Source organism: Staurois parvus, unplaced genomic scaffold (assembly GCF_062004578.1).
Source record: "Staurois parvus isolate SC_StPar_1 unplaced genomic scaffold, SC_StPar_1.0 ptg000589l, whole genome shotgun sequence".
Taxonomy (NCBI): Eukaryota; Metazoa; Chordata; class Amphibia; order Anura; family Ranidae; genus Staurois; species Staurois parvus.
The window spans coordinates 530,502-557,313 of NW_028318385.1; the positions used below are offsets into that span (position 1 = coordinate 530,502).

Consider the following 26,812-nt stretch of genomic DNA (forward strand, 5'->3'; position numbering starts at 1 on the left):
CAGCCTCAGCCCAGCTCAGCTCTGCACCCGCCAGCCACAGTTCACCTCTGCATTCCCCATCTGAAACTCACCCCTGCACCCTGTCTGTGGCTCATATCTGCACCCTGTCTGAAACTCACCTGTCAGTTCACCTCTGCAACACCTGACTGCAGCTCACAACTGTCATCAACCGGCCCTTTCCATAATAACCCTCATCCACCACTGCCTTCAGCTCACCTCTGCACCCCTTGTCCACACCTGTACATTAATAAAAATAAGACCTACCCTAAAAATAAGACCTAGTGTGTTTTTTTTTTTGTTTTTGTTTTTTTCCCAAAAGTGTCTTATTTTCGGGGAAATGCAGTAGTTCTTTGTTTATCTACTAAAAATGTAAATGGTGAATAAAAACATGAATATGTGAAAACATTTATTAACCGCTTTAGCGCTGCCCCGTAGCAGATATACCGCAACAGGGCTGCAGCTGTGTGTGTGTGTGTGTGTGTGTGTATATACATAATTTTGCATTTCTGGGTAGGGGGCGTGCCCCCTCCCGTGCTGTCATTTGTGGTCGCGGCTGTCAATCACCGGGTCCCGGCTGGTGATTGCCGAGGATCTCTTGGGGGGGAGAACAGTTAGTAAACAAAACAGTTCTCCTCCCTGTCAGCTCCTGCACACTGCTTTGCATGGCTGTGCACAGTACAGCCATTCAAAGCAGTGTTCTTACAGTGAAGCACAAATACAGAAAAATGATCAAAATCGATATTTAGAGACAAGATCGGTGATGTAATTTGGGGCAGAGTTATAAATGGCTTTATACGTTGTTAGTGTTTTGAATTTTATCCGTTGGGCAACGGGAAGCCAGTGGAGGGATTGGCAGAGAGGGATGGCAGATACAGAACGGTTAGTAAGGTGGATGATTCTGGCAGCAACATTCATGATAGACTGAAGAGGGGATAGCCTGCGATGAGGTAGGCCAATGAGGAGGGAGTTACAATAGTCATGGCGACATATAATACGGGAGTGAATAAGTTGCTTAGTGGTTTCCGAGGTTAGGAACAGGCATATCTTGGAGACGTTGCAGAGGTGAAGTCTACAAGATTTGGAAAGTGATTGGATTTGGGGCTGAAAGGACAGATGGGAGTCTAGGATTACACCTAGTACCCTGGCATGAGGGGAGGGAATGATGATTGTGTTATTGATCTTGATGGAGAAGTCAGAGGAGGGGGCACGGGCTGGGGGGAATACTAAGAGCTCAGTTTTGGAAAGATTTAGTTTGAGGAAGTGGAGTGACATCCATGCCGATATGTCACTTAGTAGATTAGTGATGCAAGAGGAGACAGAAGGGGTGAGGGGTAGATAGATTTGTGTGTCATCAGCATAGAGATGGTACTTACAGCCATGGGAGTTTATCAAGTGACCAAGGGAGGAGGTGTAGATGGAGAAAAGAAGGGGTACAAGGACAGAACCTTGAGGGACCCTTGAGCAGAGTCTCTGAGGCCAGGAGTGGAGTTTTTTGAGGAGGAGATGGTCAACTGTATCAAAAGTCACAGAGAGGTCAAGTAGTATGAGTACGGAGTAGTGGCCATTGGTTTTAGCAGTTAGTAGATCATTAGTGAGTTTTAGTAGGGCAGTTTCAGTGGAATGTAGTGAGCGAAAGCCAGACTGTAGAGGGTCAAGAAGGTTGTCGGTGAGGTGGGAGCTCAGACGATTGTAGACTAAGCGTTCTAAGAGCTTAGAGGTAAATGGCAGCAGGGAGATGGGTCTTAAGTTGTTCAGATCGGTGGGGTCCAGGGAGGGCTTTAAGTATGGGAGTGATGTCCGCATGCTTCAGAGGGGAGGGGAAGGCACCATTGGAGAGGGAGAGATTGAGCATAGGATGGAAGAAGAGGGTGACTGTTGTAGTTGTGAGGGGACAGGATCCAGGGGGCAGGTAGTGAGATGGGCTTCTGAGAAATCCTTAGTGACCTCTTTGGTAGTGGCAAGGTCAAAAGAAAAAAGTGTTGACGGAGGTTTAGTATAAGGTATGCTAAGTGGGATGGATGTCTGTGCAGTGGCGATGCCCCTACGAATTGCGTCAATCTTGTTTTTGAAATGATTTGCAATCTTGTGAGCAGTGAGTGAGGTACTGGGTGGAGGTGGAGAAAGTAGAGGGTTAAAAGTAGAGAAGAGACGAGGAGGACTGGATGACAAGGTATTAATAAGAGTGACAAAGTAGGCTTGTTTGGCAGCATGAAGGGAGGACTTGTATGTTAAGAGAGCAGATATATATCGGGTGAATGCTTGTTGAGATTTGGTTTTACGCCACAATCACTCCAGCGCACGACTATGTCGTTTAAGATTTCTGGTGTCATCAGTCTGCCAAGGTTGTAACTGTTGTGGCCTAATGCTTCGTGTTGTAAGAGGAGCAAGTGAGTCTAATGTGGATGAAAGCGAATTGTTATAGACAGCAGTGGCCAGGTGAGGGCAGGACCGAGGAGAAATTCTGTCAGATTTGGTCAGTTGCAGAGTGGAAAGAAGCAGGGTTCAAGTTGTGAAGGGGTTGTCCTTCATGACCAGGGCATTTTTCACTATTCAGCACTGTTACTTTAACTGGTAATTGCTTGGTCATGCAACACTGTACCCAAATTTATATAATGTTTTTCACACAAATAGGGCTTTCTTTTGGTGGTATTTAAAAACCACTGGGTTTTTTATTTTTTGCTATATAAATTAAAGTACCAGCAATTATGAAAAAAAATGTTTTTCTTAGTTTCTGTTAGAATATTGTTTGCAAAATGTTATTTCTTCATAAGTTTAGTCCAGAATGTAGTCTGTTATATATTTTTGATAAAAGTAACCCAAACCAGTTTATATTTAGTCTGTGTGAAAGTTATACAAACTATGGTGTATTTGAAAATTGGTCAATCTTGACGTACTAAAATTGCATTTCTTGAGGCCCTAAATTGCCGGAACAGTACAATTACCCATTTTTTTACAGTAGACAGTTCGAGGCATTTAGTAAGAGGCATGGCAAATTTATTTTGAAGTTGTCATTTATTTTTTGTAACAAATTTTTGTATAATGAAGAAATTTCTTTTCACAATTTCTTTACATACCAATGTCACCAATGCAGTATAGCATCATCATATGACTGATGTGGCAGTGATCAGGAATACTTACAATATGTAATAAAAAAAAAAATCTTTAATTCAATTTTTTTAATTATTTTCTTCTTCTTTTTTTTTTTTTTTTAACATACTGTCAGAAGAGTAGTTTAGAGTCACCAGTGATCATGATAGTGATCAGGGATTTTTTTTTTTTTTACATGGTTATTACTTATAACTAGAGATGAGCGAATTGAACCAGGCGAAGTGGAATTCGATTCGAATTTCAGGAAAAATTCGATTTGCGTCGAATCCGAATATTAGCCTACTTCGGGTGCGCGAATCGGATTTTTCCCGATCAGCCGGCAAAAGTGTCCCTGCAGAGAGCTCCGCTATTTCTGACAGTTCTCTGACAGTTCCTTCACATGTACAGCGGTTGAAACATTGTATCTATTTGTTTCCATTTAGGATACAGATGTTTTTATTCGGAAACAGATACAATGTTTCAACCGCTGTAAATGTGAAAGTCAGAGAACTGTCAGAAATAGAGGAACTCTGCAGATACACTTTTTGCCGGTTTGGAATTATTCTTATTTTCATCCTACTTCTTCTTCTTCTTCTTCATCCTCATCCTCATCCTCAGAAGAAGAGGATGAGGATGAGGATGAAGAAGAAGAAGAAGAAGAAGTAGGATGAAAATAAGAATAATTCCAAGCCGGCAAAAAGTGTATCTGCAGAGCTCCTCTAAGTGTATCTGCAGAATAGAGGAGCTCTGCAGATACACTTTTTGCCGGCTTGGAATTATTCTTATTTTCATCCTACTTCTTCTTCTTCTTCTTCCTCTTCCTCTTCCTCGTCATCCTCATCCTCATCCTCTTCTTCTTCTTATGAGGATGAAGAAGAAGAAGTAGGATGAAAATAAGAAGAATTCCAAGCCGGCAAAAAGTGTATCTGCAGAGCTCCTCTAAGTGTATCTGCAGAATAGAGGAGCTCTGCAGATACACTTTTTGCCGGCTTGGAATTATTCTTATTTTCATCCTACTTCTTCTTCTTCTTCTTCCTCTTCCTCTTCCTCTTCATCCTCATCCTCATCCTCTTCTTCTTCTTATGAGGATGAAGAAGAAGAAGTAGGATGAAAATAAGAAGAATTCCAAGCCGGCAAAAAGTGTATCTGCAGAGCTCCTCTATTCTGCAGATACACTTATAGGAGCTCTGCAGATACACTTTTTGCCGGCTTGGAATTCTTCTTATTTTCATCCTACTTCTTCTTCTTCCTCTTCATCCTCATCCTCATCCTCTTCTTCTTCTTCTGAGGATGAGGATGAAGAAGAAGAAGAAGAAGTAGGATGAAAATAAGAAGAATTCCAAGCCGGCAAAAAGTGTATCTGCAGAGCTCCTCTAAGTGTATCTGCAGAATAGAGGAGCTCTGCAGATACACTTTTTGCCGGCTTGGAATTCTTCTTATTTTCATCCTACTTCTTCTTCTTCATTCTCATCCTCATCCTCAGAAGAAGAAGAAGAGGATGAGGATGAAGAAGAAGAAGAAGTAGGATGAAAATAAGAAGAATTCCAAGCCGGCAAAAAGTGTATCTGCAGAGCTCCGCTAAGTGTATCTGCAGAGCTCCGCTATTTCTGACAGTTCTGTGACATTCCCTCCATACAGCGGTTGAAACATTGTATCTATTTGTTTCCTTCTCCTTCTTCTCATCCTTCTCCTTCTCCTTCTTCTCATCCTTCTCCTTCTTCTCATCCTTCTTCTCATCCTTCTCCTTCTTCTCATCCTTCTTCTCATCCTTCTCCTTCTTCTCATCCTTCTCCTTCTTCTCATCCTTCTCCTTCTCCTTCTTCTCATCCTTCTCCTTCTCCTTCTCCTTCTTCTCATCCTTCTCCTTCTCCTTCTTCTCATCCTTCTCCTTCTCCTTCTTCTCATCCTTCTCCTTCTCCTTCTTCTCATCCTTCTCCTTCTCCTTCTTCTCATCCTTCTCCTTCTCCTTCTTCTCATCCTTCTCCTTCTCCTTCTCCCTCTTCTCATCCTTCTCCTTCTCCTTCTTCTCATCCTTCTCCTTCTCCTTCTTCTCATCCTTCTCCTTCTCCTTCTTCTCATCCTTCTCCTTCTCCTTCCTCATCTCCAAGGGCATTTAAATTAAAGGTACAGTGTTCTGCACTAATTTAAAGGCTCTCTGAAGCTTAGAAACTCTTTTAATAAGTTAAATTCGTAGCGAATTAATTCGCATCGAATCGAATTTCTTCCTCAAATTCGGCGAATCAGCCGAATCGAATTTTTGAATAATTCGCTCATCTCTACTTATAACAGTAGTGATCACTGTTTAAAAGCAGCAGTGTTAACTGTACACTGGGCAGAGGTCGCAACGTACCAATACATCGCGGTGCCAGCAGCTGCTGCATACTCACAGTAGATGTACTATGGGCAGGTGGCAAGTGGTTAAAGGATTTGATTTTTTTTTTTTTTTTTTTTTTTTTTTGTGCATGTAGAAATTTTCTAAATCTTGCAGACCTGGCTTTAAAAAAATCAGAATAACAAGTGCTATGCTGAGGTTTAGGATATAATTTTTTTTTCATGGGTAAAAACCTTCTACAAATTTAAATTTGTCCAGTTTGCTCATTGTAAGTGAACAGTCATTTTATATAACATAATATCCCTTTTTTATTTAAGACACTTGAGCTTTATGGGAAAATTGACATCCTTATCTGTAATGTTGCTGTGAATCCTTTTGTTGGTCCAATTTTTGAAACTACTGAGGAAATGTGGAAAAAGGTGAGTGACAAGAAAAAAAAATTAAGCACTGTGACTAAAATGGAGGGTGGTTCAAACATATTTTAGTTTGAATGTCTTTCTGATCTCCTTCAATTTGGCATTCTAACATCCATTTTATTTTTAGAAACTACTAAATACCCAGTGGCACCATCACATGCCAGTAAAAAAAGATTAACTTTCTGGGCACCTGAAGTAGGGATTCACAGGGTTTCACTATGTCAGAGAGTGACATACACTATATTACCAAAAGTATTGGGAAGCCTGCTTTTACACGCACATGAACTTTGATGGCATTCCAGTTTTAATCCATAGGGTTAAATATTGAGTTGGCCCACCCTTTGCAGTCTATAACAGCTTCAACTCTTCTGGGAAAGCTGTCCACAAGGTTTAGGAGTGTGTCTATGGGAGTGTTTTGACCATTGTTCCAGAAGTGCATTTCTGAGGTCAGGCACTGATGTCTGACAAGAAGGCTGGCTCGCTGTCTCTGCTCTAAATCATCCCAAAGGGGTTCTATCGGGTTGAGGTCAAGTTCCTCCACTCCAAACTCACTCATCCATGTCTTTATGAACCTTGCTTTGTGCAGCGCAGTCATGTTGGAACAGGAAGGGGTCATCCCCAAACTGTTCCCACAAAGCTCCCTTCACTGGAATGAAGGTGCCAAGCCCAACCCCTGAAAATCAACTCCACACCAAAACCCCCCCATCCACCAAACTTGATACAATGCAATCAGGCAAGCGGCTTTCTCCTGACAAACGCCAAACCCAGACACGTCCATGAGTTTGCCAGACAGAGAAGCGTGATTTGTCAAGCTCCATTGCTCTAGATTTCAGTGATGGTGTGCTTTGTACCACTGCATTGCTCTTGGTGATGTAAGGCTTGGATGCAGCTGCTCGGCAATGGAAACCCATTCCTGAAGCTCTTTTAGGCATTGTTGTTGTGCTAATCTTTTCCTCAGTCCTCACTTCCGACTCTTCCTTTTTCTTACTATTCTTTCTTTCCCTCTAACCTTTCTTTTCCCTTCTCCTATTCCTGCTACAGCCTTACAAAATATTCCCTTTTATTCTCCTACCTCAAATCAGATCCCTGGGCCTTCCATATGTTTTCTGGATGCCTTGAAGTCAGACCATCTTCCTTCCATTCCTTTCTAAATTTACCAATATTACGTTTTGTCTGTATGGTATAACTCTTCTATCTTATTTATATATTCCACCCTGTCCCTCATAGTTAGAGGCTCCTGTACCTGCCATAATTTAGGAATAAGCCCTTTAGCCACACTAATTAGATGGTATAATGCACTATTTTTATACTGCTTCACTGGTACTTCTGTCCTATAAAACACACCCACGAATCCTTCTGTATAGTTGTCCCCAATATCTCTTGTATAAACTGGATTTCATCTTTCCAAAACCCCTGTATTTTTGGACAGTCTCACCATGTACTGTATGTGCTGTTGTTCCCTTTAGCTCACATCCCCTCCAACATAACTGTGAGACTTCTACTCATTGTTTATGTGCAACACTCGGTGTCAAATACCACCTCTTTAAACATTTAAAGACCCCCCCAATTCAACAAAAAGCTTGTATATCCCAGAAGTAACATGTTTTGGAGCCATACTTGAACCCAACATCAACGGGAGCATGTCCTCCATCATCCTCAGTGGCTGAGGGAACTTTTTTTTTTTTTTTTTTTTAACTCGAATTCTTGAAAAGTGGCCAACTTCCCTTTTAACTACTATATTCCCCAAATGTGCACCTGCATCTTTAAACCATTTCCCTGAAATGTTATCCTTCCCCCCCCAGCAGGATAAATGCAGTACCCACCAGGGGAATCAACAATGAATTGTACTTCCAATCCATTTGATTGTGCATTCTATCCCATACGCTTAATATCTCTTGTGTGTCAATGTACTACTAGTCTCATCCATAGTGTGAAACTTTTGTGGTATCCAAATAATTCTCTAATAGTATATTACTTAACATACCTTCTATTTTAATCCAACTCTTCCCCTGTGAGTTATATCCAATCTACAATTCGTGAATATCACCGCAGTGTAATAATTTTTAGTATTGGGCAGGTTTAATCCTCCTTATTCTTATTACACAGAACTTCTTTCCTAATTTTTTGGTTTCTTATTAGCCCATATATATTTAAGTATTAGTTTTTTTTATTATCCTAAAAAAGGATCCTGGGATATGGACTGGGAGCATGTGGAATTTTTTATATAAGATTTTTGGGACGATCACTATCTTAATTAAATTTAAACGCCTGATCCAAGAGACCCTTCCCCTTGAGTCTTCTTGCCTCAACCTTTATTTCAGTTATTCATGGAATATAGTTTAGCTGGTGTATATATTTATAGGAGTCAACTTTACACCTAGGTAACCTAATTCCTTCTTCCTCCATGAAAATGGGAAGACTGTTTTGTAAAGTCTGCATCACGTTCTTTGAAACATTTAATGTTCAATATTTCTGATTTTGAGGGGTTTATTCTCAAGTTCGAAAGCTCTCCGTACCCTTTTAGTAATCCCATTAGGTTAGGCGACGTTAACCCAGGGTTCACAATATAAAACATCATCAGCATATGCCACTACCTTATGCTCTTTCACCTATCTTGCTTCCTCTAATATCTACACTTTCTTACCATCGCCAACAAAGGTTCAAGGGATATTACAAATAACGGGGATAAGGGGCATCCCTGTCTTGTACTATTATACATCTTAAAAAACCTTGAGAGGGACCCATTTTACCCTCACTGCTGCTGACGGGCAGTTATAGAGCTCCTTTATCCAACTCATCTTTGTCCCTATTCCCAAGCCCTCTAGGGTATTTATCATACACCCCCAGTCTACACTGTCAAAAGCTTTTTCAGCATCGATCGCCAATAAAATTGTTGGTAACTTTTTTTTCTCTTTTGCCTTCTTTAAAAGAAGCAATGTTCTTTAAACCATTATCTCTCCCTTCCTGGGACAAAACCCACTTGATCTAAATGTATCCATATTGGCATCAGCTCTTTTAACCTCGTAGCTAGCACCTTTGCAAACCGTTTTGTATCTGTATTTAGTAGTGATATAAGTCTATAGCTAGCGCATTGTGAACTATCCTTTCCTTCTTTTAGGATGACCGTTATATACGCTTGCAGTGATTCTGCTTTTATTCCCATTCCCTCTCCTAAGGCGTTCATATACGTACAAAATTTAGGGACCAATAAGTCTCCAAATTTCTTATTATACCCACCGGGTCCTGGGCTTTTCCCTCCTGCTGTATTCTTCTGGGCCGTATTAATGTCCTCCAGGGAAATCACTTGTTCGAACGATAATTTTTATTTTGATATTCTTGACAGGTCTGCTGCCTTTATAAATTCCTGACGTTTCCCCCTCTTTTCTTCCTCTGTAGCTTTCGGGTTTTTAGGTTTTACATCATACAACCTACTATAAAATGTTTTGAACCTTTCAGCAATATCAGTGGTGGAGTAAACCAGTTCTTTTTTTTTCATTAATTTTTTCAATATAATTTTTCGATTTCTTCTCCTTAAGTCTTTTCATCAAATCTTTTCCTGGTTTATTCCCCCACTGATATATTTCCTTTGATTCCTGTTCCAGTAGGTCTGTTAACTCTTCTATTTTAAGTATAATCTTGAATGAACCTCTGTATCTTGTGTGTGTGTTTTTTTTTTTTTATGTGCCTGTTCTAATCTGTATAATTCCTCCGTCACCTCCTTTTTTATTTTTCTCTCCCGATCTTCTTCTTTTTTTTTTTTTTTTGGTTCCTGTGGCTATCAGGATTCCCCTCACGTACACCTTATGTGCTTCCCAAATGGAGGCCACAGAGACTTCTTCAGCTTAATTTAACAAAAAAAATTACGCTTTCCTCCCTTAGCCTCCTCTCTACTTCAGGGTCCTGTGTAAGCATCTTATTTAGTCTCCACATTGCTCTTTTGTTCCCTTCTCCTCCTACCTTTTAATCTTGCCATGAGAGAGGCATGATCTGAGATAGACAGACATAACTTTTTATATTGGATTTAACCAGTGAATCCAATTGTCTATGCTTGATCATAATCTAAAACCGTGAGTACGATCTATGCACCAGGGAGAAGATATCATGTTTCTCTAGGATGTTTCACCCTCCATGCATCCATTAGCTGACTTTGATGTAACTTCTTTTTCAACATTCTTAGTTTTTTCTTTTTCTTTTTTTTTTTTTCTTTCCTTCTCTCTGCACAATCAGATATATCCATGGACCAAGCAAAAATTAAAATCTCCTGCTAAGACCAGAATCCCTCTCTTAAACTCTTACTTTCCCCCAACACTACATACAGAAATACTTCTGGATTTTGATTTGGGCAATAGATATTAACCAACGTATAGCTTTGCCCCATATGTTCCCTCTTAAACATAGAAACCGTCCCTCTGGGTCCACCAATCCCTCCTCCACATCAAAACCCATGTTATTGAGAACCCAATCACTACTCCTTTAGCCCTCTTTATTGGTGAGCCCACGTAATACCAAGTTTGATAGTACCTTGAGTGTAATTTTGACATTAGTATCATATGATAAATTTGTCTCTTGTAAGAACACAATGTCTGCAGAGAGTTGGTGAACTTCCCTAAGTATCTTACGTCTTTTGGTAGGATAATTTAAACCTATCCCATTGTCATTAAATTAATCAGGCTCATAGCTGTCTAGTGTTTCTGTTCTCTTTCTTGTTCAAAGGGAAAACGGTATAGGCTAGGCATCTCATGGACCTTCCTACAACCCACCCCAACCCTTACCTTAATTACTAAAAGCCCTTGGCCTATATGTTGCCCTGGAATCTAATGTGGAATGCCCCACTGATGATTCCTAAATTGGGGTAAAGCTCTGGACATGAACACCTACTCCTACCTTCCGCTCTCAACATGGGGCTTAAGTGTTTAATATCCTGTTTGGCCTCCTGACGTCCCACCAACTCTACTTATTTTCCCCGAAGACCTGCTGAAAAACAGAGAGGGGGATGGGGGGGGGGCGTTAGAGAAGAAAAATGTACAAAAAAGACTTTCCCGCTCAGGCGCCTTCTGTGCTCCGACACCTGTCGCTCCAAGGGCTTCGGGATTTGAGCCACTCAATCCCTCTGGCAGGGCTCACCACCACCACTGCAGCCCTGAGGAAGTCACATGGTACTGTGACGCAACGCATCGGCCGAACGTAGTGACGCACTTCCGGCGTGGCGCCCATCTTGGCACACCTCTGTACACCCTTGTACACCCATGCATTCAGTACATCCAGAAGCATGAGGTTGGAGCTTTGATGTTTACAAGTTGATGTAAGTGCGCATTTGTCTTGTTACTGTTTTTACTTGATAATAAACATATTACACAATGGAAGCTTGTGTTTTATGTTCCATATGAGTTGCGAGTGCACTTTGTGATCCTGCCTGGAGAGGAGCCACTATTGAAGGGCTGATACCTAGAGGGAGATTTTTATACAGTGGGAGCAGTCATATTGAGTGACATCTGACCTGGAGGATCTGTGAGAGGGATCCTATTATACGTGTAGACTCGCAAGGGTCGAGTCTTTAAGGTGAGAGGCTGATCCAGTCGGTGGTCGTATGATCTTCTGCTCAAACCACCAATCCACTTCTTTGCACAAATATCAGCACAAGTGTTTTTTCTTGTTCAAATATTTTATTGTTTTTAAAGTACAACAACATAGGTTATAAGTAAACAAATGGGATATTGGAGGTGTACAGTAAATGAACAGTAAAGGTTCCCATTTATACTAGTCAGGCAGCACTAACAAGAGTGAACAGCAACTATCAAATAGAGCCTGACATGAAGGGAAGGAGGATCAAGTGTTTTTTCATCTAAGTGTGGTCATTTTTGTGTTTGGACTTTATATGCACGAAAATAGTTTTTCAGTGTAGTTACACTTGTTTGGTTCACATATATGCACATTGTTTGGATATATTCACGTTATGGGGTATTTATGAAATTTATGTACACGACCACTTTATATATATATATATATATATATATATATATGTATGTATGTATATACTTATAGAAGCACGTATTATTGGCAGTTGATTTTATGTTGGAAATAATTTGTCTTCACCATCACTATTGGAGTTGTAATTTTGTTCACATTATTGTAGGATTCCTTATTTGCATTCTAAAAATTAATATACTATTTCACATATTTGATATTTAATATATCAGCTTTTTTTAGTAGTTCACTTGCATTTAGGAATATATGAGAGTAACACTAAATTTTTTTCACACTTTAGGTCAGTTATGTAGTTTGGGGCGGCGTTGTGAATGGCTTTGTAGGTCAGAGTTAGCAGTTTGAATTTGATGCGTTGGGCAAGGGCATATCTCTTTAAGGGGACCAGTCACCCTGTGCATAGGGACCAGACAGGAGCTACTGGTCGGCTTAACAGGAAATAGACATTACTCAATGATATTTGCTGAAAAATAGAGGACACATCAAAAACAGAAGGATATTCAGATGTTGATCATATTACTGCACTTGAACCTTAAATGGTCCAGAATACAAATTGTAGAGGGAATATGACTTCTTTTTATCTTGTTTTTTCTTTCTGACCTCTTATAAAATTAGTGAGAGGGCTTCAGGGGTTGGGTAGTGGCAAGTGGTTGGGGTGGGTAAATCCTGGAGTTCCACTTTAATAATATAGCTATATAAATAATTAGTATTCATAAAGATGGCTGAGATTAAACAAATGTCATTAAAATGTATTGATGATTCCTCTGTATCATTTTCTAGGTTTTCCATGTCAATGTAATAGCAACTTTCCTTTTGATAAAACTTGTTGTACCTCACATCCAGAAACAAGGGTAACCATTTTCCTGTCTTTTCTGTTCTTTATTATTTTCACCTAAAAACCAGTAGTTCACATATTATTTTTAGTTTTATTGTTAAAATATAAACATAGTAACTATTAAACAGGGCCGGATCTAGCTAGTCTGATGTAGGGGTGCCGTAAAAAATGTCAGGTGCAGAGGATGGGAGTTCAGCAGGGTAGTGTAGGGGGGTTTAGTAGGGCAGTGTGTAGTGGGTCAGAAGGGCAGAGAATTTAATATCAGAAGTCTGTAGGGCAGAAGACGGACAGTCAGCAGAGGAGTGTACAGGGGTCAGTATGGCAGTGTACAGGAGGTCAGCAGGGCAGAAGATGTATAATATGTTCCTAAAGGCAAACTAATCCTTTAAACAATATGTAATCATTGACACTAACAATGCTCATCACAAGCAATCTTCCTGGATTACAATAAAAAGTCAAAATGGCATGACAAAATGTGAGCAAGACTAGGATTATGAAAGGGGCACCCTGAGATAGAACAGAAGAGTTCTGTGGCTGGCCAGTAGGGGAGGGGGAGGCTTAAAGAGGAAGTAAACAGAATCTGTACCTGCTGTATGCACAAAGCACGCATATATCACAGTCCTTGTACCCACAAAACACTAATTACTGTGCCATAACTGACAGTCTCACAGACACAAATAAAACCTCAGGACAAAGGAACATATATATATATATATATATATATATATATATATTTTTTTTTTTTAATTTATATGTTTATATGCACACAGAATATTTTGTTTCAAGCGGTCATACATGGATCCAGAGGTGTAACTAGAACCTTCATGGCCTGGTGCAAGAAACCATGAAGGGGCCCCCCTGACCTCTGGACCTGAGACCCTTCCTTCCAAGCCCAGGGCCCTTCCAACTAACCCTGTGGTCCTTTACTCCCATCGTGGGGTCCTTTATGGTCCTGCATTGGGACCCTTTCACATGTTCTGCAACAGGCCGCCTTCCTGCCACCTTTCTCTTCAAGCGAAGCCTGAACACTTTAGCAGAGCACTGAATTTTTTTTTTTTTTTTGAGTATACACTATACACATATTTTGTGATTACATTTCTAATCATATGGATTTAATCACAAGAGTCTCCCCTTACTTCAGGGTCCACAGCATTCCCCTTTGCATCTGAGCCCGCAGAGTTCCCCTTTGCATCTGAGCCTGCAGAGTTCACCTTTGCATCATAAGGGGGAGCTCTTTGGACTGTAATGTAAAGGGGGACTCTGATGTAAGGGGTGCTCTACTCACCAAATGCCCCCTTACATCAGAGTCCACAGAGCACTTCTTACATCTGAGTCCCCCATTTACATTACAGTCCACAGAGCTCCCCCTTACATTGGTGTACTCAGAGGTTGGCAAGAGAAGGAAGGAAGGAGGGAGACTCCACACACCATGTAAGCTGAGATCACTCATCCCAGGATGGAGGCTCAGGCAGTCTGCACATGTCTTCTATGCTCTAGCTGCCGGCTGCTGGGCTTTCCCAATCCTGCCCACTCATCCCCTTTTGTGAAGCACAGTGCTACTGGGATTGGAATGTGGGTGGGACCATGGTCACATGTGGGAGGAGAGGAATGATTCATGGGGGGGGGGGCTGTTACTGCCGGCTCAGGGAGGTGTGAGAGTGTAATAGACACTCTGCTTAAAACTGCAGCCAGCAACCCTGTGGTGGAGCCACAATCTGGGCTCTTTGGGTCCCCCTTCAGTGCTGGAACACCAGAGCCCAGTCGCAGGTGCAATCTTTGCAATCCTGGTAGTTCTGCCAATTCATGGATCAAAATGTGGCTGGTTCAGCAGGGACCAGATGAATTTTGATCCATGTATGGACAGGGTGGTTGTACACCGATTTACTGATTGGCTTTTGTACAATCAGCCTCTAGGAAAATGTGCACTTGATCATTACCGACAGCTGTGGCCACCAGATCAGGGAGCAGTTATCAGTGACCTGATATCAGGGAAGTCTCCCCACTGTCAGAACACTATACCTTAGTGTGAGCGATTCTCCCATGCTCTTCGAATGTGTGGATGGGGGAATCGGCTTTTATTTTTGTTCAACCCGCTGGTCGAAACTGAAACAATGAACACCTTGGTCATGTCTATGTACAGCATAATTGCAACATACATGGTGCCTGAAGTACAAAGGAAGGGCTCTTACAGCTCTAGCTCAGGAGCCCTGGTAAAGTAACGAAGCGCCAGAGCACAAAGTAGCATGAGTAGCTAAGACTTCTGCTGGTAGATGCTAATGTGCGTCTGGATATGCAGGAGCAGATGCCATGCTGGCAGAAGAGCTGGAGACAGGCAGGGCTCATCTGGTTCAGGTGCAGTGAGAAGGATTAGGACAAGGTCAGATAGCTTGAGACGGCAACTAGCAGGCAGATCAGGCATAGACTGCAGGCAGTAGAGTAGTCAGGATTCAAGCCCAGGGTCCGTGTAGGCAGCGTTCAGGCAGAGTCAGGAGCAGATCAGGTTGGCAACAGGAGAGCAATATAGGAACAAATACACAGATGCTAGGAAATGTAGTAGTCCAATCGGCACAGACAAAAGGAACTAGAGCATTTTAAATAGCCTGCCTGGCGCCAATGTGTTCTTACACACGCACATACCCATATACTGTACATGTGCCTGTGTGCACGCAATATACAGCCATGAGCAGGGATTACAGGAATCCTGCATCTGCACATAAGTATGCATGTTCCCTGACAATATTTTGCAAAGTAAAGTAATCAGATGTAAAAAAAACAAAACCAAGTGCAGCAGTAAGGATGAGTGTCACATTCTTCCCTTTTTTATATCAAAGTCCCCAGCTTTCCCCCTATACATCAGAGTCCCCACTTACATCAGTATACCAAGAGTGCCACCACCATATATCAGAGTCTTCAAAATTATATCAGAGTCCGGCACCCCCTTCCATCAGAATCAATGAACTGAACAAGTTTGTAAAGCTCTAGAATGGGGGGTGGAGACACAGATAGGGAGAGTTCAGTGACCATAGTGCAGAGATCACTTACCCCACACTGGTCTCTGCAAGCTCATACAGCCAGTTGGACCTTCAAATTTCCCACCCACACATCCCCTTTCCCAGGAACCGCAATGATTGGGGATTGGAGTAGGTGGGGCAGACACAAGGGATAGGGGTGGGTAGAGGAGGTGCATATTGATCCCTCTCTCAACTTTTCTCCCATCTGTGCAGGGGGGTGGGGGAAGTGTGTGCTGGACTCCGAAGTGTTACAGACACTCAGTCTTCACAGGTGCAGCTAGCCAACTCCTAAATGTAAAAGCAGCTCCTTTTGATGGACAGTGGGCTACCCTGCCCAGACACAACGCCCATGGGGGAGCTATTGCTTGGGGGGCAAAACTGAAATCTGGGGGAGCATAGCCTACCCCAGCACCCACCTAGATCCGGCAATGCTATTAAATATAACTGCTCATAATTTTTATAATTATACATTTCTAGTAACATCATCCTCTTCCTTTTTTCAAAGTTCACTATTTTGCTTCCAAAGAACCTGTTTGAAAGAAAATTGACTGTTATATTTAATGCAGTACACAATTGCTTGGTATGCAATTTTTTAATTCTTTTGTAATATGAGTATTTTTTTATTTAGCCAATATGAATATTTGCAAATATACTATATTGCTAAAAGTATTGGGACACTGTTCCAAATCATTGGATTCAGGTGTTTACAATCCCCCTCCATAGCCACAGGTGTATAAAATAAAGCACCTAGGCATGCAGACTGATTCTACATTCGTGAAAGAATGGGTCGCTCTCAGAAGCTCAGTGAATTCAAGCGTGGTACCGTGATAGGTTGCCACCTGTGCAATAAGTCCATTTGTGAAATTGCCTTGCTACTAAATATTCCACGGTCTTGGCTGTATTATAACTAAAGGGGAGCAACAGCAAATCAGCCACAAAGTAGTAGGCCATGTAAAATGACAAAACTGGGTCAGTGCATGCTGAAGCGCACAGTGCTCAAAAGCCACCAACTGCCTGAAGAGTCAATAGCTAAAGACCTCCAAACTTCATGTGGCCTTCAGATTAGCACAACAGTGCACAGAGAGATTCATGGAATGGGTTTCCATGGCTGAACAGCTGTATCCAAGCCTTACATCAGCAAGAGGAATGCAAACCATCAGATGCAATGATGTAAAGTTCTAGTGAATAGAACTGCTAAGGTGTCAGCATATCAAGATATTTTGGACCATTTCATGCCCAACTTTGTGGGAACAGTTTGGGGATGGCCCCTTCCTGTTCAAACATGACTGTGCACTAGTGCTCAAAGCAAGTTCCATAAAGACATGGATGAGCAAGTTTGGGGTGGAGGAACGTGACTGGCTTGCACAGAGTCCTGACCTCAACCCAATAGAACACCTTTTGGGATGAATTTGAACATAAACTTCGAGCCAGGCCTTCTCATCTGACATCAGTGCCTGACCTAACAAATGCGCTTCTGGAAGAATGGTCAAACATTTCCATACACACTTCTAAACCTTTTGGACAGCCTTCCCAGAAGAGTTGAAGCTGGTATATCTGCAAAGTGTGGGTCAGCTCAATATTGAACCCTCTGGACTAAAACTGCTGTTTTTAAAGTTCATGTGCATGTAAAAGCAGGTGTCCCAACACTTTTGGCAATATAGTGTATTTTCTACCAGTAGCAAAGATTTACATATTTCTAATACAGTATTACATTTGTATGCAACCTTGCACATAAAACATAATGGTTATCATTTTTTTTTCTTCAATTAGGAGTGGATCAATAATAATTTGCTCTTCATTCATTGGATACCTACCTCAACCAGTAAGTTAATTAACTGATATGCTAAAAATGTAGTTTATTTCAATATAATTGTACATAGAAGGGATTGACATACAACTCTGCATATCCAGACATATGCAAAGGAGTGTACATGCCAGAAAAATTAGGAAAGAGCTAGGATTTATTTCTTGTACATGACTAGTCAACTTTAACACATTTATTATGTAACAATGTTGCATTCGTTTTCTTCAAACAAAAGTTTTAAATAAAATGCACAAATTTTCTTCAGGGCTGCATTTGTTCTCCTTTTAAATAACCTTTTCACAGTACGGTGGTGTTGAGCTTGCAGAGTAAACTCCTTGCAAAAGTACACAAGCCATAAATGAATTGTGTTGTAGATCAGTGAAATTATTTAAATGAGGCTGGATTTACTTACTTGTCAAGATGATTCCGTAAACAAGATATAACCTACTTTTACTATAGATGTTTAAATGCAGAGCACACTGAGCTCAGAATTCAAGTAACAAGTCTTCAAGTTTTTTTTTGTTTTTTTTTCTTTTTCTTGTCACCTGGTATTTGTTAAAGTAGAACTTAAATGCAAAACTTTTTTTTTTTTTCATTGTTGATAGAATAAGGGGGTGCGGGGTTACAACCCCTGACAATTTTTTTTTCTCTCCGTGTCCCAGCAGAGATTTCCCTTTTTACTTCCTGTCCAATAGCCATAATAACAGGAAGTGAGAGGAAATCCCTGCAACTTAAGGGAATTTCTTGCGGACCCACAGGTCACCAGAATTTTACTTTTCTGGGGATAACCCAAAGTTTTGGATTTTCTTTTATACTTTCAGTGATCATGGTAAACAGGAAAAATAGAGAGGGTGACTCTCCCTAATTGGGGCACAGACAGTAATAAAAACTGACAAGCATTCTAATCCTTCTCCACTTTATTTGAAATTATATAACTATACAAAGTTATATTTAGAATTAAAGTGTCCAAACAAACCTTTTTTCTCAGCTTTGTACAGAGTGGGGAAAGTATTAGAACCACAGTCAGGTTTTTACTGCTTTCCAGGGCTACCCTCATGTCCAGCTCTGCTGACAACACTCACCAAACACAAAATGACAGGAAATTGTTAACAGCAACAAGAGAACTAAAAATGATTTTCTTTTTTAAAGTACGGCAAGGCTATAGACCGTTCAAAATGTTAATTTCTTTATACTTTCTTGTTTCAGATGTTCCTTTACTTCCTTTCTGGTGAAACTGTTGTAGGGAGGACAGGAAGTGAAAAGTGAGGGTAAACCTCTCTAATGCAACCCTGAATAACAGTAAAAACCCAACCATTCTAATTCTTCTAATCTAACTCATAACTTCAATGGAAGAAAGGTGTGACACCCTGGGTATCATTAAAGAGATCTTTGGTCCCATGTGGTAAAGAATAAAGTTAATTGAAAAAAGCATAAAAAAGTGACACCCAAGCATCTAACCCCCCACTCCCTCCCAAAATACAATTTGAGCCCCGCACCCCCACATGTTTGTAAAAACAACCAGAATATATTCATGGGGTACCCAATGCCCCCCACCCACTATTTCCATTAAAATATATTAATGAGAAGGTGATGACAGGGAAAATTAGCCAGCCTCACAAACCATTGAAGAATGGAAATTAGTTCCTATGGGTTGATTTGCTAAAGACAAATTTACTCTTCACTTTGCAAGTGCACTATAATTATACCCAGAGCTTGGTGAATGAGGTGAAGCTGTTCTGACTTCTATAATCCAATAGGGCAAGCAAAAATGCATTTTTTTCTTGATTGGGTATGGCACATGAATGGGTATTCTTTCAAAGTGAACAGCCTTTAGTAAATCAACCCCTATGCCTCTGCCAGTTTTGCACAGTAACTTGTTAATATTGTTCTTTAGGTAAATATTTTAACCACTTCAATATTCTAGGATGTACGTCCTCTAGTTACAGTGAAGATACAGGGTTCATGGCTGCAGCTGTAAAAGCAATCCGAGCAGATAAATAGCAGATGGATTGCTTTTACAGACGATGGAAGGGGACCGTCTTCAGCTGCCGTCCGGTGACTCTCCCATCCCACAGCAACCAGCAGTTCCTCCATCTGACCATAGAGATGATTTAGGAACAGAATGTCCCCTAACATCTCTATGGCCTAAAAAGCGAAGTGACAAGATTTTGTCACTTCCGGTTTTGGTTTTGTTTACTGGTCGGTTACCGGCCAGTGAAGCAGCTGATCAGACCCAATTGTGTCTGATCAGCTGCTTGGGAGGCCAGAGGAGAGATCTGGGGTCTAATAGACTCCAGATGTCTCCATAAAGAGGACCTGTCATGGCCCATGTTATTACAAGGGATGTATTTCATTCTTTGTGATAGCAATAAAGCTGATAAAAAAAAAATTCAAATAGTGCAAAAAAAGTTTTTTAAAAAAATAAATAAAGTGCTCCCCCCTGTGCTTGCATGCAAAGGCGAAGGCATATGCAGGTCGCTAATCCCTATATAAACAGAGTTTGTGCCACCTGTGAGGTATCGCTGCAAATGGTATAGCGAGAGTAATATTTATAGCACCAGACCTCCCGTGTAACTTTAAATTGGTAACCAGTAAAGGCTTTTAAATCCTTGCCCATGGAGATTTTTAAGTACCATCGTTTTGTTGCCATTCCACAAGCATGCACCATTTTTAAAGCATGACATGTTTGGGATCTATTTGCTCAGCATAGTATCATCTGTTATATTTTACCAAACAGCTGGGTATTCTATCTTCTGCTTTTGTGCATTTAAAATTCATTAACATATTTTTTTTTTTAAATTTGCGTTTGAAAAATCACTGCACAAATACCATGTGACATAAAAAGTTGCAGCAACTACCATGTTATTCTCTAGGGCCTCTGATTAAATAAATAAAAAGTGTGTGTTTATTTTGGGTTCTAAGTAATTTTATTCCACCAAGGAAGGTATTTTTCTTGTTTTCTACTACAAATAAGTAATCATTTGGGTAAAGTAATGGCAAAGCTATTGCTAAATCAATAAGCACACGGTTGGACTACTGTATAGTTACATTTATAGATGAGATACACAAGCATTAGTTTTCAAGTTATTGAAAGTAAGTGAAAGCGAGGCAATATATTGTCAAATTAGTGATAGAGAAGTTATTCATATTCTTTATGATTATCCCAGTAATAAATTGGGCAAAGTAGAATTCTGTACCTAAAAGAAACTGACCAAGCTGTAAACGGACTTTTTGTCAAAACTCTTCGCTACTTTGCTTAGATGAATTAGCATTGTAGAAGGAAACCTGACAAACATCTGTACATGGTAGAAGCAGGTTTGGGTGGGCTTGATGGAAGCCATAGGCAGTGCTGTCATCAGAATTAGGTGTCTTCAACTGTTAAATATTAAATAAACAGAGTCCAGTATGTGCAAGTACAGTGATTGTAAAGTGTTTACGATTTTAATTTATATAAAAAAAAACAAACATATTTACTAGCACTACCGATTCGTCTCTTCTGGGGTCCCCCACCAGTGCTTCAGCCCACCCCCTCCTGCCCCATAAGAAGCCCCTTTCTATGGGGGCACTCGTGCTTGTTCAAGCTGGAGCATACAATTCGGTTGGGATTTGATTGACAGCGACAGGAGCCAGTGCTGCTCAGCCAAGCCTGTGAAAGTGGGGAGAGGGGAGAAGAGCTGCTGCAGACATGCACAATTCTGTATCGAGATTGGACTCCGGTAAGTATTCAGGGATCTGCGGGGGAGCTACTATTTTAAAAGGTTTTTTTACCTTAATACAGAGAATGCATAAAGGTAAACCATTTTACCTTGACACTTTAATGGTGTCTGTTGACTAATCATTAAAGTGGTTGTAAAAGCAAAAATGCTTTATCTAGATGCATTATTTGCATAAGGTAAGTAAAAAAACTTCCAATATGAGTGCTCCCAGCCCCCATCCATAACACTTATCTAAGTCCTGTATCGATCCAGCGCTGTGCCTGGCTGCAGGTCTTCCCTCTCCTCTCCCAGCTTTCACAAGCTGGGCTCAAAGCAGTGGGAGCAATTGGCTTCTGTTATCAGTCAAAGCCAATGAGGGAGCATGGGAGTGGGGCCAAGCCACCCAAGTTATGTATCTTTAAACGCACACAGCTCTACTCTGGATCAAACCCGCACATGTGCTCCTATAGCAAGCTGCACACAGAAGAGGCAGGCCAAAGAATGCTGGGGGTGACCCCAGAAAGGGAGGTTTGGAGCTTCTCTGTGCAAAACCAATGCACAAAGCAGATAAGCAAGAATAACATGTTTTGTTGTTTTTAAAAATTCTTTAAAGAGTCATTTGTACAAACTGCTATATTTGCTTTTAAAAGTCATTTGTGATTAATTCAGCATTTAAACTAGATTTTTAGCAATGGGGGAGCAAAACTTAGACGTGTGTGTGTATTTTTTGGGCCAAACAATAAAGGCGAAGGTGCCATAAATGTGAGCATGTAAACTTGCTACATGGCCCCTCTGACCTAAAATGGGTGAATTTGGCAGGTGGTGTCCTCCTGTCATTTTAGCATGACATGTAAAATGTTCCATGCCTGCAACAAAAAGCATTGCACCATGCTATGTGAACAGCATTCTAGTTTTATTTTAGATTTAGGCGGGTAGTCTGGGCATGGTAAAACTGTGGCTCAAGTGCCTGCTTTTGCCACCCCCACACACCCATGTGAAAGGGGGTAAAAGATTTAGGCTCAATGCACACTAGGGTTTTTTTTTAAGCTCCTAGAAGTTGTTAGCATTTTTTTCTGCTCCTAGAAGCTAAACAGTGCTATCCTATATGTCCATGTACAATTTAGGCTATTAGCATTTTTTGAGCTTCAGTGTGTGGAGAAGAGAAAATTGTTTTTGGAGCGTTTTTATAGCAGAAAAAAATGCTAAACACTCCTTAACGCTAAAATATGCTGTTAAATTCTACTAAAATGCTTCTAACAGCTTTTTTCTAGCTTCATTTCCTACATATACTGTAAAAATGCTAATAAAATGCTGATGCTTCTAAATGCTACTAAAACGCCACTAAAAGTGCTATTGCCAGCTTTTTTTTTTTTTTAGCTTAAAAAAAAACAAACAATAGTGTGCATATAGCCTTAAGGTCTAAAAGCACAAACACTGTAATTAGTTACAATATGTCTCTGTATACCACCTATATAATGTATTTACATTGATACAGATCTATATATATAGAATATGTAATATTTATTTTCTAGTGTATTGGTCCATATTCGATTACTAAGACTGCGCTATTTGGATTAACTAGTGTGTTGGCACAAGCTTTGCGTTTCATGAACATCAGAGTGAATTGCCTGGCACTGGGATTAATCAATACAAGTTTCAGTAAAGTGGTAAGTCCAAAATATCTGGTCATAGTGTTATATTTCATACATTGGATTACCCAGTTTGGGTTACCATGGAAAAAGCAATTAATGTTTGTTTAAAGGGTGTCACCCACCAAAGAACAAAATATTAGGCCATTCCCAGGTGTTAATTTCTCTGGGGTCTGTTCCTTCCACACACAATTCGTCAAATTTCTGAAGTTACATACCCGTTCTAAAGGGTACATATGCTGCAGCTAAGAGGGTAGCTGTTGGGATGGTAAAATTACAGCTTAATGACAAGGTTTTAACCCCCCACCTCACATGTGAATGAGCATTAATAGTGTAGCCAGTCACAGTATCTCTGATCTCCACCATACCAGTCAGTGTCACCACATGAGTGGAGATAGAAACAGTGTTCCTGATTGTGGTCACACTATATCAATGCAGCCAGCAAGTTTTCCTGATCACTGCTACACCAGTTCCAGTGGCATCAGATCAGTGTATACTAACAGAGTTCCTGATCATTGCCACACAAGTACCAGTGTTACCAGCAGGGGCGGACTGACAACGCATGGGGCCCCCGGGCAATAGGGGATCATGGGGCCCCTGTGTCCTTGCCCAAACTCAAAAAAGCCTATGAAAAAGGTACCAGAGGCATCTCATGGGGACCCCTACTGACCCCGGGCCCTCGGGCAGTGCCCGAGTTTCCAAATGGTCAGTCCGCCCCTGGTTACCAGGCAACTCTAAGCCAGAAAGTACCTACTGGCAGTGCCAATGCCAGTGTAAGAAGGCAACGGTGTTCCTGATTGCTGCTGCACTATTCCCCAGTGTCACCAGACCAGTGTAAGCCATCAAAAATGTTCTTAATCACTGTCACACCCGTCATATTGTTGCCAGAACAGTGTAAGCCATCAACATCATTCTTAAAAGGTGCCACACCAGTGAAAATGTCAGACCAGTGCAGCCAGCAAAAATGTTGCTTATTGCTAGCCATACCAGTCAGTGTCATCAGAGCCAGTGCAGCCATCAACAGTGTCCCTGATCACCAACACGTCAGTACAGTGTCACCAGATCCAGTGCAGTGTTGCCTCTGCCTGCCACCTGTACTGATCTTAGCATGTTTATTGACTTAATTTCTGCCTACTGTCTGGGCCAATCTTTTGCCTATTTACTTAGCATGTCTCTGCCTGCCTCCTGAACTGAACCATCTACATATCATTGAATATATACTGACTATGCATATGATTTACCGGAAGTTGGGCCTCGATGCATCATCAGGAAGGACCTGATGACATTGGTTTGATAAAATGCATTGAGGTGGAACTACATACATTACTTCTGGTCACGTATTTCCAGTACTGAAATGGCGGTGCTTTATTTTACATACACTGCTGATTGTACTAGTGCCGAATTCATGGCACTTATAACTGTAAGGGCACATCTAGTTGTTGCTTTTATTGTTCATTGTCCTATTTTAATAAAATGACTGCACTAAAAGCACTTTTTATCCCCCCTGGTTCTGGTCATAAACTGAAGAGGATATGGCAATATCATGGTGGAAATATCTTGAACACATCACTAGAAGCTGGGCCGGTCCTGATATAATAAATCCATTGTGTGGAGTCCATTGTAATCACTTTTTGACCAATTAAAAACTAAGGGGTCACATGCAGTCTGAGCGTTTAATGTTGCATTGTTCACTAGGTGAATTCATCATTTTGGAGTGGGAAGAGGAGATCCTTGCTGGAATTTTCAAGGATTTGCTGTATGTTAGCAAAACTGTTGGCGCTATATAAATCCTGTATTATAATAATAATAATAATGTTAGTGACACTTTTTTCAGCGATTTATGTATGCACGTTTTGGACTGGGTGTCACCTCCATGAATGTGTTTTTCTCAAGTTGGGCACATTTAATGTTCTTTGAAATTTCATATGGGTTTATTGAAGATTTATTCTTATAGTATGGTCAATTTCATTTTTGTGTGGACTATGTATATAAAGTATATACGAGCACCCCTCTTTTTAGTGTTGTGTTTTTTTTTAAAGACTCACCGTGCCTCTCAAACACCGTGGGATGTTTACTCTCCAAAATGTGGTCATTTTGTGGGTGTTTCCACTGTCCTTGTGCTTCAGGGCCTCCAAAAATGTGAACAATAGTTAGGAAAATAGATTCCTTGTATTTTGGGCCTCTGTGGTTTGGCTGTGAGAAAAAGGTGTTATTGCCATACTTGGGAGGAGCAGCAGCATGTGTTTTGGGTTGTAATTCTAAGTATGCCTATGCTGTGTGCTATTGAGAACATTGTGTAAAACAATTTAATTTTTTTTCTAAATTTGTGACACAAAAATTAAGTCTTTTTCAAAGACCTAAATTGCCCCATAGAAAGTACCTTGGGGTATTTGATTTACAAAAATTAGTCATTTTGCACTGTCCGTGTGCTCCATGGCCTACAAAAATGTGATGGGTAGTCTAGATGTGTGATTTATGCACCTAGCTTGTCTGAAGGTGCTCTTTGGATTTTAGCACCTCTATGTAGCTGGGCTATGCAAGTCTCATACATATATGTTATCTCCATACTCATGAGTAGAAGAATGTGTTAAGGTTTACTTCTAAGTATGCCTGTGCTGTGTAAGATATATATATATATATATATATATATATATATCTTAATTCACAGCTTTTGTAAAAAAATAAAAAAAAAATTCCAATTTCCATTTGAAATGGCGTAGTGCAGAATGGCAAAAAAATTACCTGGTCGTGAAGGGGGTAACATATTCTAGAGCTTAAGTGGTAAAGACAGCAGCAGAGGCAGATGCTGTAGGGAAAGGATGTTTAAGATTGCCTTTAAGGGAAGCAAGGGCTCACTCAAAATGGAACACAACAGAAAGTTACTTGTTGCTGACCCTGTCAGTGAGGAAGTGACGTGTAGATCCAGGTGAGTATTGTTCTGCATAGTAATTCTTTTACTGGTGGTTTTGCCCTGCAAGAATAGTTAATTCCAATTAACCACCCATGTGTAGGGGCTTTCTTCCTTCTACTGACCAACACCGTAAAGGGGCATTGTTCTTCCTATTGATCACACACAAGGGAGCTTTCTTCTCCTACTGACAACAAACATAAGTGGGCATTGTTCCTTAACATCTTCCCTAACATAAGGGATCCTTCTTTCTTCTAATGAGCGCCAACATAAGGCAGAATACTTGCTCATACTAAGTACCAATATAAGGGAGCATTCTTCCTTCTACTGCCCACCAACATGAGGGAGCATTCTCTTCCTACTGACAACCAACATAAGGGAACATTAATTCCTTTTACTGCTCAATAATAACATAATTCTTTTTCCCACTAAATAATGTAAGGGAAGGATCATTGTTTCTACTATTGACTACCAAAACAAGGGGACATTCTTCCTTCTAGTGACCACCAATTCAAAGGGACATTCTTCCGACTGGTGACCACCAATATAAGGTAGAGTTCTTCCTTCTACTGACTACCAACATAAGAGCTGTCTCATCCTGCTGACTACAAATTCAAAGGTAAAATTCTTCCTCCTACTGACCACCAATGTGAGGGAGCATTCTTCCTACTACTGGCCACCAACATAAGGGAGCATTCTTCCTTCTACTGACTACCAATATTAGAAAGCATTATCCTACAGACCACCAGCTTGCCAAGGGCATTTGTTCTTCTGACCAGCAACATAAGTAAGATTTTTTTCATCTACTGATCACCAATGTGAGGGGGTGGTCTCCCTAGTGCATTATTTACAAAATAAAAAGCTTACAGTGAAATGTGAATTAACTACATTGTTTTACTTTAACTGTAACTGACAACCAACTGACCACCTGCTATCAACCGTCTATGTAAGGGAGAACTTTTCCTCTTAATGACCACCAATGTGAGAAAGCATTCTTTCTTCTACTGACTGATTGAAAGGTGTATCCCTTTTTTTTTTTTTTTCTACTGACCACAACATAAGGCATCATTTTTACTTCTAATTACCGCCAACA

At 40.6% G+C, this 26,812-nt stretch overlaps 1 pseudogene across 1 annotated transcript in view; it reads left to right on the forward strand.

Moving 5' to 3' along the window:
• The window catches only part of LOC149449984 (dehydrogenase/reductase SDR family member 4-like), a 61,755-nt pseudogene that overhangs the window by 27,028 nt on the left and 7,915 nt on the right, over positions 1-26,812 (forward strand). Inside the window, exons 3-6 of the transcript XR_016315326.1 lie at positions 5,737-5,838; positions 12,598-12,668; positions 17,434-17,485; positions 22,695-22,829. The product of XR_016315326.1 is annotated as a dehydrogenase/reductase SDR family member 4-like (transcript). The remainder of the gene's footprint in view (positions 1-5,736; positions 5,839-12,597; positions 12,669-17,433; positions 17,486-22,694; positions 22,830-26,812) is intronic.